Below are 5,892 nucleotides of genomic sequence, written 5' to 3'. Positions count from 1 at the left end.
TTGGGGTGTGAAGTGGCGGGATCCGTTCCCCCCCACCCCTCCTCACCCCCAGACGAGCTGCGCGTGGCTCCATCTCATGCCCTGCTCCACCCTGGCTGGGCCTCTGCCTCTGCCCCTCCCCCTGCCCTATTATCTTCCTCACCGCATGGCCTCAATCTGCATCCCCCTGCCCCCCCCAGGGCCCTTCCCTCCCCCTGCCCCTTCTCCCCCACAGACTTACCAACCAAACACTGATCTTCAAGCTGCTGGGCTGTGGTTGCACACATGCACACAGCATTTATCGGTGACGTTGTTGGCTACACTGGCCAAAATAAATGATTGCCGATGCCAAATTTCCTTTATTGGTGCACCTCTAGTAGTGAAAGTTGTTTTAAACTACGGCTTAGAATTTAATAAGATCTCAGCTTTTCTGCCTGATAATGCATTTTGTGTGTGCAAAGCTTTCTCTGAAGTGCTCTGTAGAATAATGCCCAGCACAATTCATGTCACCTGCAATACACACATCCTTTCTCTAGTAAGTGATGTCTGGCGTGCACATTTTCCTGATGTGGATAACCTGGTTTCCTCTTTTAAAAAGTGTTCAAACATTGTCTAGGCCGTAAGCTTCAATATAGGGAGTCCATTGCCAATCAAACCAGGAATCTACATGCAACTGTGTCACTTCCACCAGAGCCAGTGCTTACAAGGTGGAATTTGTGGTTCAACTCAGTTCATTACCATGCCAAAAATATGAAGTACCACCCAGAATTTCTGTGCGAGGCGCTTGAAATCACACCTGGCACACAGCAGATGCTTAAACTACATGATCTCTTAAGACAGGGTTACATTGAAGCTGAAGTTTAAGTTTGTGGTTGAAAATGAGATCCAGTTTATGGAATTTCTAATGTGGTTTGAAAGTTGGCAGGTGGTGTTCCATGAAGCACACAACACACTGATGGATTTGATAAGTTGGGTCAAAGACATGGCATCAAAACAGCATTCAAACTGTCAACATGAAAAGCAGTGAAGACAAGAACTGTTCCAGGCAACAGCTGCAAAGCTGAATCAGTACTACAAGTATGATCAGTCACTACCACTGCGGTTTAAACAACTGGCTGCCTCCTTTTCTAGTGCTAGTCGCATTTTTAATCCCAATATCTGCCTTTTCTGAGATTTGACCCTCAGCTACTGAAATCAATCCCTGGATCACAGAAAGAGCATGACAAGGAACCTGCTGCTTAAAGGAACTTGGTCAGAGTGCCAGGTGCCTTTGACTGTGACTATATTTTTTCAGTCTGTTTGTTTCTGATCATCTTATGTAGCAGAAAGCCCCCTTTTCCTCTTGCCTGCATTTGCTCTCCCCTCTTTGAATATGTTTTTCCTTTTCTACCTTTTCTTCCTTCCTCTTTCTTTCACTTTAAGATAAGGAATTGTGTTTTAAAATGTGTGTGCGCGCATTTTGTATCTCCCCGTGTATTTTGGTATTTTTATCTATTTGTGTGCCATGGCATTACTTTTGTAGCTTATATTTTATGCTCCTCACCTTTCAACTAAATGTGTTTAGTTTTAGAAGTAAGTTATACACTGTAACAATGCTAACAAGGGCAGGAGTCAAACTGCCGCTTCCCTGTATCAGGAGGGCCCCTGAAAGAGCGAGTGAATCAGTGATTGAATGTGTAACACAGTAGCAGGCAGAAATTAACACCTGGGAAACTGTAGATCAACCAACAGAAGAAATCAATAGAAGACAGTGTAGCAACCGGGACATCTCTAAACATCACTGATCAAGGGCTAGAAGCCCTGGCCTGAGTTAATCAATGCTGGGGACCAACTTTTGGGCTGAATATCTCCAGATTGATCACTCCCAGAGTCCTATTTAAAATTCATCAACGGACTCCCAAACCTGCATGTATATGCGGACGAAACCTGGGGCTGACAGATGCCATCCAGTAGCCACCGAGGGGGGAAGTCCCACGAGGGTCAACAACCCCTGGATTGGGCAAATCTGAAAACTGGGGAGTCACCAAAGTCTGCCAAGGACAGATAAAAAGCAGTGAAAAGTGATCCTCAGTGGCGCCCTCTTGATCTCCAACTCAACCAGCACCCGACCTGTCCAGCCAGAAGGACCAGCCGGCGACCCCCTTCTGGAAGATAACATCATGCTGAAAGAAGCCTCAACGACAGACTCCAGCGCCAGTGGGATAGGTATACCTGACTCTCGTAGCTTGCTACTGTGTGTGTGCATGTGTGTGTGTGTGTGGGTTGGGGGGGACGACCAGCCCCAAGGTTTATGATTTAACTTCATTACAGTGCTTCAATCCGCCTAATAAACCAGAATTTTAAGGATCCTGAATGGACATTTGTAACCAACACTTCGACAGCTCCACAACTTGGCAAAATGCTGCTTTACCATTCCAACTCCTTCAGTGGAAGCAAAACATATGATCTCAAAGTATGAACAAGCATTCATACCGGACAGACAGAGGATATCAGGTGCAGCTGCTAGTGGATGCTGCATGTGTTTAACAACTAACATGAATTATTTCTATCTAGATTAGCATTATTTAACATTACTAAACTTCTTGTAGAATGTTAATAATTAGAGGTGCACCAATACATCAGTCCCATATCAGATTGGCACCAGTGGAAGGAAAATTGACAATATTGGCAATCGGTGTTTTTTGGCTGACGTGGCTGATCGATGTCACCGATAAATGTCCCGTGCATGAATGCAGCCACAGTGCAGCACACGGGAGGCCAGGAGTGTGGCCCAGCAGCATGGAGAGCATCCAGATCCAGCTGGTAAGTCTGTTGTGAGGGAAGGTGCGTGGCGGGGGGGCAGGCAGATCGAGGCCCCTGTGGTGAGGAAGGGAGTGAAGTTAGGGCAGGGGCAGGGGCAGGAGCTGTACAGGTGTGGCAGGGTGTGGGGCGCAGGATGGAGCTGTGAGCAGCTCCTCTGGAAGCCACAGGGAGAGGGTGGTGGCTCCTGCCACTGTACTGCACGCACTCTGGGAGCATGTCCCAGATCTGTATGCAGGGGAAGGATGGGCCGCAACTGCAGGCTGGGACTGGCACAGGGACCTTCCTGGTGGGGGGTTGGGCTGGTGCTGCACTTGGGGCAGGCAGTGGCAGTGCTGGGAAGGGGCTACTGAGAACGTTCTGGTGGCTGCAGTCCCCCCGTCCTGTAGCCCCTTTCCCAGCACAGTCTAGCCTAGTCCCCCACTGAGAAAAGCCTGGCTTTGCCCTTGGCCCCAGATCGCAGTGGCAGCCCCTCCCCACCCCACACACGGATCCAGGCAGGGGCACACACCCCCATGCCCTTCTGGAGTGTGTGTAGCAGCGGGAGCTGCCATCGCCCCCTCCCCCATCCTTCCCAGATGAGCACTGTGCAGCACCTGCTCCTGCCCCAGCCCCACTCCCTCCCTCACTGTGGGGGCCTCAATCTGCCCCCCCACACACACCCCTTCCCCCACCTTCCCCCACAACACACTTACCAGCCGGATGCTGCTCTCTAGGCTGCCCACCTGCATATCAGCAATCAGATCGGTATTGGCTGATATGGCTTGCTAAAAACTCGGAATGTGACTCTGCCCAGGGCCCTAACCACATGCTCCCAGAGCCCTGCAGTCTTGGGGTTTCCAAGGAAACCAGCCAAGACCTGCATGGGCAGGGTGTGTGGCGTTGGGGCTGCAGGTGGGTGGGGAGCTGTGTCTAGGACTGAATCTGGGATCTGGAGGCTGTGACAGTCTGGGACCAGGGCTAGGCCCAGGCCAAAGCCATGATCTGCTCCCTGCATGCACCTGCCCACGGATCCTACACCCATCATGAGGGTGTACATGGACTGGATTGCAGCTTTAACCTGGCTCCAGCCCCATGATGTCAGCACCCTGCAATTCTGCCCCATGATCCTGGCCTTTCCTGCCTATCCCACTCCCAAACACAGCTCCCTGCCTTCCCATGGCCCTATCCCATCTGGCCAGTTGCGTGCCCTGCCCAAGTGGGTCTTGCCCTCAGTGGTGGGTGCAGGGCTGACTCACTGGGGTACCTGGGCAGCAGTGCTGGGTCTGACAGTGGTGGCAGCCAGAATGAGCTGCCACTGCAGAGAAATGAGTCCAGCCACTGTGCCCTGCTGCATGCCTAGAGGCAGCAGGACTGGTTGCATGAGTCACCATCCAGACTGCCCCACATGCCTGAGGTGGGAAGGACCTAGGGACCTGCCACGGGCCAGACAAAATCCTTTGGCTGGCCACAAATGGCCTGTGGGTCTTATTTTGCCCACCACTGCCAGAGAGGTGATAGGAGACAGAAGAGGGAGAGTTGCTACTAGCGAGTTATAAAGAGCTTTTAGAGATAGTAGAGTAGCTAGTAGACAGGAGAGCAGATAGAAGGAGGAGATAAACAGTAGATGGACAGGGACAGTAGACCAGAGTAAATAGAATAGGCCAGATAATAGACCATAAAGAGAGGATAAGTAGGAAAGACCCAGGCCTGTGGCCCCAGCAGAACAGCAGAGTAAGTGGTAGGAGGGATGAATCCCAGCTGTGGCTGCAAAGGGGAGAGTGGTCTGGGTGCTGGATCCGGCTGGTGCCTGATGCTGCCTGACACAGAGCTCGGGTCCCCTGGGCCTCCTGCTCCCAGCACCTGGCAGCTCACTCCCACCTCTCTCCCTCCATTTCAGAACAGCTACTCCACCCCAGGTGGCAGGGAGGGACAACTGAAAGACTGCCCAGTGTGGGTAAGGGGCTGGCAACACCTTGGACTGATCAGTGCTATCCTTCAGTGCCCACCTCTGAGGAGGGACTGAGAGGATGAGCCCAAGCCCTATGGAGCCCAGACCTAGAGGGCCCCAGATGAGGCCTAAGCCCTCTGGCCCAGCTAAGCACCCCTTACTGCCATGAGGGCAGGAAATAAGGGGGGGCATGATGCCTTGTGAGCTCTGTGACTGTGGCTGTGGTCCTGGTGGAGATGACAGAACTGCCAGAGTCCTCCCAAGGCCCTCTGTGCACCTGGACATGGGCTGAGCGCTTCTCTGCTTGCAGCAGTGATGCTGCTGGCTCTTGCCAGGTCTCCTGGGGCTGCCTCTTGGCAATGAAGTAGGTATAAGCTAGGTTGCAGCTGGCCCCACAGCCTATCCCAGCAACCCTAGGAACCCACAGACCAGTCTGGGTACAGGCCACCTTCCTTGGGCACCCACCATGCCACCATGAAGAGTGTGAAGACATGGGACAGGCAATGTGCCTAGGAGCAAGAACCAGGTGAGTGGCTGTGAGGTACTTACAGAGCCATGCCCTGCTCCTGTTAAAGGCAAAGATGATCTGCTGGCCATGGGGGTGAGCAAGGACTGCTGGAGTCCTCCCTGCCCCAGCCTGCTCCCTGAGTCAGCATGTCCCCTGCCAGCCATTGCCACAGCTTTGTGTGTACATGTGTACATGTGCCTGGGAAGCCATGCTGGTGGCTGGCATGTGTGTGCACGCATGTGGTGCTGTGTCCCCAGCAGGTGTTCACTTCTTCCCATGCTGACTCTTCTGTCCTTCCCTCCCATAGACTCTCCATCCCAAGACACTGAGGCACCGACAGAAGCTTCCCAGGCTGGCCATGCAAGGAGCGGTAGGTCCCCTGGCCGGTGGTGCCCCAGGGCAGGGGTTCACCATATGCAGGGGCACCTACCTAATGGAGCCCATAGGCTTGAGGGGCTCAGACCCTCGGGTCCCAGGGGAGGGCACTGCTGGCATAGTGACTGTTCCCTGTCCTTTCATCGTAGGGCCTCAGCAGAAACCTCCAGAGCAGGGACAAGCCTGAGGCTACAGGAAAGAGACCTGTGGCCCAGAGAGACCCAACACCCTGCGCATGCCAGTGGGGCCTTGGCAGACCAAAGGATTGACCATGTCCTGGCCTGCAGCCCTTTGCTTCCTG

General features: G+C 53.1%; 1 long non-coding RNA gene across 1 annotated transcript in view; it reads left to right on the top strand.

The window, feature by feature from the left end:
• Positions 1-5,587, top strand: part of LOC112551291 — a 15,018-nt gene extending 9,431 nt beyond the window's left edge. The window contains exon 3 of the long non-coding RNA XR_003095568.1: positions 5,524-5,587. This is a non-coding gene — a long non-coding RNA (uncharacterized LOC112551291). The remainder of the gene's footprint in view (positions 1-5,523) is intronic.
• The last annotated feature ends 305 nt before the right edge of the window (positions 5,588-5,892 follow it).

The sequence above is a fragment of the Alligator sinensis genome, unplaced genomic scaffold (assembly GCF_000455745.1).
Source record: "Alligator sinensis unplaced genomic scaffold, ASM45574v1 scaffold148_1, whole genome shotgun sequence".
Classification (NCBI taxonomy): Eukaryota; Metazoa; Chordata; order Crocodylia; family Alligatoridae; genus Alligator; species Alligator sinensis.
This window is presented reverse-complemented; position numbering and strand designations above follow the sequence as displayed.